Below are 12,743 nucleotides of genomic sequence, written 5' to 3'. Positions count from 1 at the left end.
AGTGTTGTGTGAAACCCCCTATGACCGGCGGTGGCCGCATCATGGGCGTGACTTAACATCAGGCTTCGGAATGAGGTAGGGACCACCCACTGATCATGGCCAGCTTGGGATTTCCTTACCAACAAACTGTCTTGGATTCGGAACATCTTTGGACATTTGATCAACACTCTAAGGTCCTCCTTCCCAATGTAATCGGTATCCGTCAGGGGAAAGTTCTCAGGGTCCTCAATGTGTTGGTAAAACTTACCAATTATTGGATCCCCCTTCTGAGCCGTAATTAAATCAGCATCAGGGGTCTCCTTACCCCATTGTGCAGTTGAAAGATCATTGTGAGCATTTGTCTGGGACCTAGTGATAGCAGTGACCTGGATTTCCCCCAACAGGGACTCAATCTCTATTAGATCCCCTTGGATGGCCCTGGTTTTGGCCAGCTAATCAGCTAAGTCATTTCCAGTTTTGTCTGGTCCCTCTACTTTGGAATGACCCTTGATCTTTTTCCAGTAGATGGTCATCCCATTCGATGTGACCAGATCATCAATATTTTGGATTAACTTCCCATGTTTCAGGGGTCTGTTATTAGCACATAACATGCCTCTGGTTTTCCGATCAACTAGGTGCTCCACGAACCCGTTCCGTACATAATCCGAATCCGTGAATATGACCAGTTTGTGGAGTTGATGTTGGACAGCAGTGAGGATGGCTTGATGCACAGCCATCAACTCTGCTACCTGACTACTTCGGGGACCAATTTTGTACCCAGCGTAGGGTTCTGGGGACTCATTCACCCATGCATTCCCTACGCCGGCCACCGGTTCTTTTTCCCAGTTGTTGTCAACATGGTAAGAGCATCCATCCACATAGACAGTGGGCATTCCCTCACACTTGTCTTCTTCAAAGACTTTGTGTGGGGAATTAAGGTATGCCTCCATGTTGTCCTTGATTTTTAGACTTTCGTCCTCGAGACAGTTTTCTCTGGCACAATCATGCAAGTCAGCCAGACCTTGCGCGAGGGGACTCTTCTTGTTTTGGCCATATCTGACCTCCACAGGAAAGCCTTGCATTGACAAAATCCAGGAAGTAATTGGGGAATTACTCACATTTCCGGCCTGGATTCTGTCACTTTGGAGATATTTCAGAGGCTGGTGTGGAGTCTCCACTATGAAGTGTTCCCCCTGGATGAACGGGCGGTAATTCTTCAATGCCCACACCGTTGCCAGGAGTGCCTTCTCACAATCGTTGAATTTTTCCTCCACAGAGGATAAAGTTTTGCTCGCATAGGAGATTACTTTATTGACCTTGTCATGCTTTTGGTATAATACTGCTGTCAAGAACGTATTAGAGAACCCTGTCTCCAGGAAGAACTCCTTGTTTCTGACAGGGTAAGCTAGGCAAGGCGCTTTTGAGAGGCTTCTTTTGAGTTGTCTTACTGCCTCGGATTGTTCTGGACCCCATTCCCACTTGACCCCCCCTTCAAAAGATGAATCAGGGGTCTGGTGATCTCTGCGTAGCCCTCAATGAACTTTCTGCTGTAATTCGTCAGTCCAAGGAGGCTCCTTAGTTCCTGCAGAGTTGTGGGATCCTTTAGTTTCTGGAGTGCTTTCAATTTCTTTTCCTGGGGACAGAGACCCTGAGGAGTAATCTCATGCCCTAAGAAATTAACACGTGTTCTACACCACTGTGCTTTTTGGAAAGAAAGTTTTGCATTGGTGGCCCTCAACTGGGTCAGGACATAACGGATCTCCGCTGTGTGTTCCTCAACAGTTGAGCTTTTAATGAGGACATCATCTACATAAGCCAGGTTACCTCGCACCCAGGTCGGGCATGGCCTTGTGTAGGAAAATGTTGAATTAATTGCCGGAGTTGAGGTATCAGAAGGGAGTCCGGGTCCATTTGTACTGCTGGCCCCCAAAGGTAAAAGCCAGTTTGTACTGGTCCTCCCTACTGACAGGCACAGTCCAGTATCCATTGGTCAGGTCTATTGCAGTGAATACCTGTGACCCCTGAATCTGGGCCAGCCCTTGGTCAATGTAGGGCAGAGGCCATCGGGAAGTATGGACCCGTTTGTTGAGCTCCCTAAGGTCGGCGCAGAGTCTCCACTGGCCGTTTGGCTTCAATATTCCCAGCACCGGATTATTGAAGGTGCTGTGTACTGGACTGATTATCCCTGGGACTCAAGGTTCTTAATTATTTCAGTAAGGGACTCCATTGATGCGAGAGGCAAGCGATATTGCTTCACAAACACTGGAGTCATGCCAGGGTCCGTGGGAATTGTTGTTATGTGGATGTCGGTGCGACCACAGTCATATGAGCCTACCGCAAAGAGATCTTGGAAATCCAAGAAAACTTGTTTCAACTTTTGCTCCTGTTCCAGAGTCACGCAGGCATCAGCTAGGTTGACTCTCTCTTCCACCATCTGCCTGAAGCCTGGAAAGACTTCTGGTTTTGCTATCTCAGCGGCCTCCTCCAGCTGGGTGGAGAAGTCCCTGGTCAGAGTGCTGATTTGGACCGGAGGCTTCAGGTGGGAAAGGCAGCCCTCATGGACCTAGAAAATCACCTCATCCCCTCTGAAGTCACAAGTCACATCTTTCTTACCATAAGGGCAAGAAGTGTACACCAGGAAGTTCCCCCCATGCCGGGTAAAGATCCTGTCTGGTGTTGTATTGTCATCACTGTCACTGTCAAGACAGTCCTTGGGGATTTGTCCTAACAGTTAATTTCCTAGATCAATGGAAAAATGTCGGTCATCAACTGCCATTTCAATAATGGTGCCTGCCGCTAGAGTAATACTCTTTAAGTCGCTGTTATCCACCTCTATTGGAATGGTGTCATGTTCTATGTTGACTAATGGTGTTGGGTTTACCCCTAACCCTTGCTGTTGGAGGAAGGCATTTAGATGAATATAAGCATCAGGGTTTTTCAATTTTTGTCCTCTTTTAACTTTCACTTCCAGGGAGAATTGTCGGGTCCTTTCTGGGATGGTGACTTCCTCTTTAACCCGAATTTCAACTGCATAAGGTAGCAATTGAGCTGACCTAAATGCTTTTTCTTGATCATCAAAGCCCATGGGATTATCCACTAATCGGGACCAAGCTTTGAAGTTTATTAGGTCCAAACTAATGGCAAAGCGATTGAGAATGTCACTGCCTAAGTAAAAGGCGGCAGTGACGTCTCGCACGACCCAACAATTATGGACTATGCTCTTGTTGCCAATGGAGATTTTGAGCATACACCTGCTTGGCAGGAGATGTTTGGAATTAGGTGCTTCCAGGTCCATTTCCCATTTGTCTATCAGTTTGAATGCAGGAATGGCTGGATCTTTTGGGAGTTGGCGGAACATGGCTTCGCTGATGAAGCTCTTACCGTTGTTCACACACACTCGGGCGAGAACAGAGTCCTCCCATCATTTAACTGAACAGGGATGAACAACTGCTCTCCAATTTGCTGAATATCACCCAGGCTCTGAGCTGATTTCACATCTTTCTGGACTATCGGAGTGGGAATGTCTGGTTGTGGATTAGTAAAGAATTTCAGAGTATTTCCTTCCAGTGTGGAATACCACCTCAAACTGGAAGGAAGGTTGATTTTCAGAAATAGAGAGGACCCCAATCACCAGTCTGTTGTCCTACTGCTATTACTGTCACGTCTGGAATTTGGTTGTTCTGGAAGTGAAATTCTACTTTGTCAGATTTTTGTTCAACCATGTGGCAGGTTTAAACTAACATGGTTGACACTTGCTTTAATTTTATTGGTCGGCTAGTCTGGGTCCAGAGGACCTTGTTTACGCAATCTATTAGGGGTGACAACCTTCTCAGGAGGTCATTCCCTAGTAAACAAGGGGTGCCCAATTTTGATGTCCAACTCTGCAGTCCCCTCAACGGGAATTTCCTTCCCGTCAAAGTTCTGAAGCTGTCCAGGAAGAGAGGTGAGGGGAATTTGGTACTTCTCCCCCCTACCTGAATTCAGTTCATCAAAGGCCCTTCTGGACAGAAGGGTAGCTTGAGATCCAGTGTCCACCAGCGCCAAAATTGTACCCTGCCCCTGTACTTGTACCGGGGCATAATATCTTCCCTCCTTCTCCTCAAGGGGGCACAGATAATGCACATTTTTGGACAACTGATGGGCTAATTTTCTGGTTGTGGACATTGAGAGAGAAGAGATTTGGGCAAAATTCTGTGGAGAGTCTCGGGAATCTGAAAGAAAAAGTTGGCCACTTGAAATGGTTTCGGGGTCCCCTGGTTCCGGTTCTGGGCCGCCCTCCCCCCTTTTTGGAGGCAGTCATCAGGATGGGTTTAAACCGGGGGTTTTTGGTATTGTTGGTTCTGGGATAGGATGATGGGCGGCAACAGCTCGATCCCCACATCTACCCAGTCTATTGATTCGGTTTTAGGTTCCCCTGGTTCCGGTTCTGGGCCGCCCCCCCCTTTTTGGAGGCAGTCACCAGGATGGGTTTGAACCAGGGGTTTTCGGTCTTGTTGGTTCTGGGATCGAATGATGGGCGGCGACAGCTCAATCCCCACATCTACCCAGTCTGGGTTGGAATCCCTTGGGACCCATTTTTCCTTGGGAGGAGTTCCCCCATCTCTGCAGGAGAAGATCCTTTTCCCAGGATCCTCTGAGGATCCCTCTCCCTCAAATTGGGAGACCTGTACCTCCTCCACAAAATGGGTCTGTTTGGGTCCTTTGTTTCTCCTACCTCCTCTTTGCTCCTTGGGTGGCAGACTTTCAGGGGTAGGAGATTTTGTTTCCGGTTCCTGGTTTTCCAGGGGCTGTTTACAAGTTGGGAAGGAAGCTTCCTCCAAGGCTTTACACCCCCCTTCGCCTTGTGCCTCCTCCCAGGGAACCGGTGGGTTATCGGGGTGCTGCCCCTGTCATTGTTCTGGAGCACCAGGCCCAGAGTTTGGGGCATTCTGCGGTGGCATGCTCATCTGAGGGTTCTGTTGAGCCCTCAGTTTGTGACCCAGATCCTGTGCCATATTTTGGACCTGGCGCTCAAGTTGGGAAACCCGCTCAGGTTGATACGGGGTTCTGTTTTCTCCCCTGGGCTGATCCCGGGAAGGGTAGCTATCCCTTCTCTGGTAGTGCCCCGGGTTGGGAAGATTTGGGTACCCCTCCACCCTTGGCCTCCCCTCTCCCGGATTAGGTTGTCTGGGCTCAGGGAAGTGGGGAAAGAATGATGGATGATTTTGGGGCTGGAAGTTGGGTGGATACCTGGGGAACAAGTTCTGCCCAGGATTTGGTGAATTTCTGTGGAAAGTTAGGAGGGAAGTTCCCTGGGTCAGGTTCTTGGCTTGATCCTCCCCCTTGGGCTGGAGGAGTCCACACATAACCCAGGATTGGTCTGTTTCCCTTGTAGCGGGGACTTACATAGTCAGGGGAGCGAGGGACCCCATTTGTCAGATTACCTCCTTGACTTCCTGTCTGTGACTGGCCCGAGGGCCTTCTGGGCTGTGAATTGTTCAGTGCAGGCAGGTTTTTAGGCCCCCCCATCTCCAAATCTAAAAGGGGGGCAACCTTTACCTCTGCCACCTTGGCAGCAGCGGGGATGCTGTTGGTTTTGGGCTGATTCTTATTTTTCACCGGTCTCTGCACCTCATAGATGCGGGTGGCTTGCTCAATGACCCAGTCTAAAGATATTTTCTTGTGAAAATCTCTCACAAGCTGGGTCATTATGTATTTGGAGAGTGCATGGAAAAATGTGTTGATGAATTCTCTGCTGTCCGTGCGCACCCTTCTGGTGGTCTGCGCAAAGGCGCGCTTCAATTCTTGCACGAATTCTTGTGGGGCCTGATCCTCCCCAGATTGCAAATTGTAGGCTGCCTTGCGAGCCTCTTGGGGATTCCGGTGAACAGAAAAATGTTTCAAGATGGCCGCCCTATATGTGGACCATCTTGAATGGTTTAGGTCCTCCAGCCCCGCAAAGAAACTGGAGTATTCTGGGGAGAATGTCCATTTGACATACTGAATGCAGCTACTGCTGTCCTTCAAATGTAAAGTCTCCATCATTTGCTCAAAGAGCTCCAAGTGTTCCCAAACAGAATACTTGGAGTTCTTGTGATAAGGGGTGATGACACTCCTTATTGCCTTGATCTTCTTTAAGGGGTCCTTAAGCAAGGCCCTTTTTGCCTTATTGGCCTTTTTGGTTTGGGTAACCCTGGTCCATTCCTCTTCTGACTCAGAAGCACTGCTCCCAGAGGTGCCCGTCTGATCTTCCAGGCTCTCCCGGATTCTGCGAGCCTGGGAATGGCTGGCAGAATGTGGGGACCTGGTCTCCTGTGTCCTGGGCCGCTCAGAGGAGTCTTCAGATCCCTCCTTGCTGCCAGGATTTGATGGGTACCCCCCCACTGACCTAACTGGGCAGAGGTTTTTAGGATGCCCTTAGTGGGTATATTTTCCTGGGGTTCCCCACTAAATTGCACTGTGCTTGAGTGCCCATACCTGGATGCCCGCCCATCCATTCCTGGGAGGTACTGGCCTATGAACCCCATACTTTTGGCCGGATAGTAATCTGCCCTCCCTGTGGCTCTGTGCTCATGTGCGCCAGGGAACAGTGGGGTGGCAGAGTCCAAGGACTGGGAGAGATGAAGGCCTCTGGTACTAGGGCTTCAGAGGTTATGCTCAGGTGTTTCCCTTTCCCAGCAAACTTCATCTCTATCAGCCCCTGCTCCCTGTTGCAATGCAAGAGCCTGCGCTTTCAGTTCCTCAGTTAAGGCCTTACTAGACTCTATCAGTCTCTCCTGCATGGCTACCTGTTGCTGGAGCCTATCATTGTGCTGACAGAGAGCCTCATTCTCTCTCTGTGCCTCCTGATTGGTCCTGGAATACTGGGCCAGTCTTTGCTGCAGGAGGGTTACCTCCTGAGTCCCATCCCTACTGGCCTGCTCCTTTCTTGCCAGAGCATCTTCCACCCTCCTGGTATGCTCTAACAAGTTCTGATGCTCTTTTTGGAGGTCACCCAGCCCCTGGAGGGCCAGGTGATGTCCTTCAATTTTTTCTTTTAATTGGCAGTCTTCTTGGCCTAAGGTGTCCCTTTCCTGACTAAGAGCCTGCATCTGTGCCACCAGGTCGTCCCTCTGCCTTTGAAAGGCACCAGCTTTCTGGCGTTCTTGATCAAACTCTGCCTGGATATCCAGGTCTTTCAAAATCAATTTATTGCTTTCCTCTTTCTCTCTGTCTAGTCGGATTTGCAGGGTGGCTACCTGCTCTGTGCATGCCCTGTTAAAGTCTAGTTGTTGCTCCAGCTTTTTCTGGCTCTGCAGTAGGGCGTCCAAACCTTCTTGGTACTCCTTCTGTAAGGCCAGAAATCTGTTATCCTGGTCAGACTTTTCCTGTTGCAGGATATCCATATCCTCCTTTATTTTAATAATATACTGCCTACTATCATTTTCTGACTCCTGGCTCCTCTGCAGCCTCTGCTCAGAAGAGACCAGGTCAGATTGGGCCTTCTCTAATGCCATCAGTTGCCTATTTGCCAGATCTTGGCCTTCAGCACATTTGTCCTGTATGGCTCCCATATGTAAATATAAATATGCCGCTACCCTGGCAATCTTGTTGTGCTCATCCTTGCCTTTGGGGCCATATATAGTTCACTCAGGGCCACATGTAAGGGACCCTGATCTCTCCATATATCTGACCCTGGTTCAGTGATCTGGGGTGCGATTGCCTGCAACCAGACCGCCTGGTCCTGATGAGCCCACTCACCTCTCACAAATAGCTTATGTAAGAGGTGTTCGCTGGCTATTTTGATATCTACCAAGGTCGTCATTCTGGAACTTGATTTCCTTCCTGATTTACAGAAGTTTGTATTTTATTTTGCAAAACAGACCATTTCCTTAGAGCGTTCTTTTGAGGGGTGTCTTTACAGTGTAACTCGGCGTGGTGATCCAACAGAATTTATATATTCTGTCAGTTAGCACACTGTTAGCACACTGTATTCATCTGCACAAGTGATAGATCTAATCCAGAGTCCCCGGCTACCAGCCCCCACTCTGTTAAGCGACTTCAATTCAGCAATCCCACTAAGTCAGTGCCTCGTCTGGGACGCCCAAGGGAAGCCCTTATTTATATATTTTTATGACAAGTTATACTCTGGATGATAAACCCTTATATAATGCCCCTCTCTTAGAATCCCTCTGACGCCACTGAGCCAAGAAGTAGGTTTGTTTTGCAAATTAAAAAGGTTTATTTGAAAAATTAAACAATAGATATATATCACACTTTTATAATAAATTAATATTTGATATCACACTTAGACATATGACAGTGAGTGATCAACAATGGATGATGTTATACTAGCACAATGGTTTAATTACTTAGGAGTAGTATAGAAGATAAGGTAGCTGAGAATGCTTTATATGGTACAAGGAAATGCAAGGTGGAAAAGAAGCAACATAGGAATAAACTTGATATGATTTCAGCAAAACATAATATAATCACTTTTCCCCTTTTGGCAATTCACCCCCCTTCTATGCAATGTAAGGAGGTGGAAGTAACACACACAGTCGTCAGGAATACAATCACAGTACAATACGAATTCAGTTCCCCCCTAGCAAGCTTAGAGAAACAGGGATGATTTTAAACACAGGCAAATTACTTTAAAGGTGGTATGCAAAGAAGGGAAAAATATGCTAAAAATGATTTTAATTCCCTCTAGAGGTTCAGGGTGAGTGAGAGATACTTTAAATCAGTTCAGGCCAGCCCTCATCAATGATTCAGGGCTGGTTACCAGGTTGAAAACGGAATTCCGTAATGGAAGCAAAAGACAAATATTTTTTCACACGGCTGAAATGAAACAAAACGTCAAATCGCGGCAATTTAGTCACATGCGTCGAGCGCAATTACGAAGGAACTATAAGGAGTAGCAAGTAACAAACGGTTGAAGAGATACGGATGATTTTTTGAAGGTAGATTCTAAAAATAAAAGTAAAGCTCAGAATGACAGATGACAGTTTTGCAGCTTTGAATTAGATTATTTTAAACTAAGAGATTGGTTTTGCACAGTTCTGGCTGCGTACTCACACTATATTTCGGACAGGAATGCGACTTTGTCACGGATCGGTCAGGATTGGCTGCGGTTCTCTCGCCACTGGGTACTGGTTCTGCGCACAGCGATCTGGGTCAGCTCTCAGCACTGCACAGCGATCTGGTCTCTCTGGATCTCTGGTCTCTCTGGAGATTGATGGATTTGAAGTCTGGAGTCACCCGGCAAAGCGTCCCGCAAGAAAGTGGAAAGTGAATGTCCCTACCTGGGTTCCAGTGGCTCTTTTTATGTCTTTTGAAAATGGGTGTGGATGCTAACTTTCTTTGCCCAACCCACTCACGATTTGATAGGTCAAGGATTTCTCTTTGACCTGGTTTGAGAAGGGAACAGTGAGTCAGAGTGATGAGGTAGGTTTATGGTCAGAGGATCCTCCCCTTGTCAAATTGCACACAAATCTATTTCTGATCCAAATACCCATTTATCTATGTACCATTTTTCTAATATTATATGTCCAGTTAACATATTTTCTGTAGCACCAAACCATCCGATCCCTGTCTTTGTAAGATGTTGTGTCCACTTTTGACAGAATTCTGCCCTTTTCATCCAGATAACGACCTCTAAACTTTTCCAGATTTTACACAAATGTGCACAAGGGATGTGGGTTTCAGATGATAAAGTGTCAAATTTTGACATGCCTACATTTGGAGTAACAACTACCCAGAACATACCACAGAGTCCTAACACCTCTTAAAATGTGCACAGAAAAATCACAAGAATGATGATATTATTTATATAATTTTTACAAGTCCGCACTATGAATTATCCATCTTTTTAAAATTATGCTCTGGCCCGAAAGGGGTGTGGTTTTCCAAAGCACATGGTGGAATTTCTGGTTTGTCCACTTCCCCCAAGCTCAGCTTGCTCACAGAGGCACTTCTCCTCCCACTTCTCCCAAGAGGAAGCTATTTTACGACCCCCCCCAATATAACATTTGCCTGAGCCCAAGACAGTGCTTTGTTCAGTTTCCTGCAGTCCCCAGGTCCCACTCCCCTAATTCAATCAGAGAGGTGTCATCTCCTTTTGGCAGGGGCAGCAGAATGCAACCAGGCCTGGGAACACAGCTGCTGATCAAGTTTCAACTCCTGTCGGGGGTAGTTGTCAGGCAGAATTCAATCTCTTTAAGCCAGCCTTCAGCTAAATGTCACTTTGGTTCCCAGTTTTCTACATTCAAACCAAACTTGCAATTTTTACACATGCAGCTAGAACACTGATTCTAAGTTCAAAACTATGACATTTAACAGTTGCAAACTATGTGACACTCAACAGTAGGTCACTCATTTATTTTAAACATTTTGATTTTAGTGGCTTTAAGTCCAATTTCACTTCAGCTGCTGACATCCCCAGCTATTTTCAATACATACATTAGACAATTACTTCCTTCAAGTCATTTCAGAATATAGTTTTACATTGTATCCACCACTTAGTAAGTCTTTCTTTGGCCTGGTTTGGTTCATTTGTTCAGTTTTACACAAGTGGCTGGTGGTTTTAAAACGCCGGCTTTCTGGTAGTGGTGAGCACCAGTATTGCAACCATTTTTGACATTAATAACAACAGATTTTGAACAGCACCATATTCCTTAGCACTGATTTCGCTCATGGCGCTTCTGGCCCCTCACGCTCACACTGGTGGGTGGCAGGTCAGGCGACCATTTTGTTGTGCGCAAAGACTGCGCGGTTCTCCATGATTTTGGCACAAATGTGTGCTTTTCCGCCCTCTTGGATTTCCTAAGCCCACAGCACCAAGTGTTGCAGCATAATAGTCCAAATGTGGGTCAGGACACCCAACAAGTGGCAAGAGTCCTGGTCTGGTGTGTGACGCCTGATTAGAATCCTTAACACTACAAAACATCACCACACGACAACCATTCACGTGACAATCTCAACTACTGATGCTACACAACTGCACAAATACGTCAAAACATCATGGTGATACACAAATACATCAGAACAACACCACAAGTGCCACACAACTGCACCAATGCAACACAACTGTACTACTGGTGCTACACCAACAGCACCAAAATCCACAGCACTCCTCCACAACTAGACACCAAAGCCACATCTCTCCACGAGCGATGTGCACACCATACATCCACAACAGAAGCCTCACAACATCCACGCTATACCAAGTGATATTCCGCTCCACCAACTGCAACAAGCTCACACCACTTCAACACTCCCTCACATGTACACAAGATGGAAACACAACAATATTCATGCGACAATAGTGGTGATCAGGCACTAGACTTGCGAATAAGAATATAGTGTGACATTTCTGAAACAATTGTTAAAAACATTATCTCTACATGCGATAGAACATAGCCCCAAACCCATCCAGTACATGTAAAAGGCATATAAATACATGAACAACATGGTGCAGACTAGAACTGCTGTCAGTAAACTTCTATACCCAAACATGGCTCTTATTTGAACCATCAAGACAAAAACACCCTACCTCCTACTACACACGGCAATGCTGCACTACCACAACAATAAACATCATACATGTAACACACCCGTTCAACACTAACACTGCATTAAAAAAATCACTACATAAATAGACAGCATTTAAATTGCCCATAATACAGTGCTCCCAAAAACACATTTCTAAATCGCTACCTCTTCATTTCCACCCACAAACACCTCACTTAACCAACATGCTCTGCCACTATATGACTGGGCACCAGCTTCCCTCGCGGCATCAATGATCCTCAACTGGTAAAACGCTTCGTAAACAAACTTAACTTCGCCCTAAAAGGTTCTTACACTGTGCCACAAACGCTGGGATGAGGAAACACTAAAGTCATGATGCTGAGCGTCACAACAAAACCCCTTCATTCTTCACAATACACAGGATAAACACATTACAAATTCCGAGTCTTGCTGTTCCTCAGCCAAAGGCAAGGTTCCACTGACGGCTGAAACTCAGTTACGGGGAAGCTGTCCAGTAACAATCCATCTTTTTACACCAAGTAACTTTAATCTCCCGGGAGTTACTGCAAGCTATTAAAACACCCATAGTCACTGCAATGCAATCCTCCATTGCCCTCATCCCATCTGAATTTTAAAAGTAGTCTGCAGGAGAGACAGTCCGTGATCGGCTCCATTTGTTTAGAACGCAACACTTCCTCATAAATACGACACGCTGCCAAAAGGCATACGTCATAGCGTCCTTTCCTCTAACACGAGGACAAAGTCACTCCTATTGTGCCTAACAGGCAGGGAATCCTCAAATGCTCTGAAGGGCCACGCTCTCGCCAGACCCCACAGCCTCCTGCATATGTAATCATTGACTGACTGGAAATCGAGTGAGTTGGAGCTCCACAGGACCAATGGCTCCTACCTTGGACCCCGGCAACAACAACTTTTCTCCATGTTGCACAGTTTCTTTACCACTCTTCTGTGATTTAAATGAACTTCCTGCAGTCCCTGCAATCACACCATGGTGCCAATACTTTGGTGAGCACTCCTTCCAGCTATCTGCAGAGTTTACACTACTGGCAGCACACCATTCCAATTCACTATGAATTGCTGCCATGAAAGCATTAACTTCCTCGACCTGAGAATAGAAGTCAATGAAGACAAACTTTCCTGTAATCTATTCAGAAAGGAAACAGATCGCAATACGCTACTGCATTACAGTAGCAATCACCACAGCAATCTACGGAACAATTTGCCTTATGGGCAATTTCTAAGGGTATGACGTA

Source organism: Ambystoma mexicanum, chromosome 1q, assembly GCF_040938575.1.
Source record: "Ambystoma mexicanum isolate Mex_15411 chromosome 1q, UKY_AmexF1_1, whole genome shotgun sequence".
NCBI classification, from domain to species: domain Eukaryota; kingdom Metazoa; phylum Chordata; class Amphibia; order Caudata; family Ambystomatidae; genus Ambystoma; species Ambystoma mexicanum.
The sequence above is the reverse complement of the archived record's forward strand: the minus strand, read 5'-3'. Positions refer to the sequence as shown.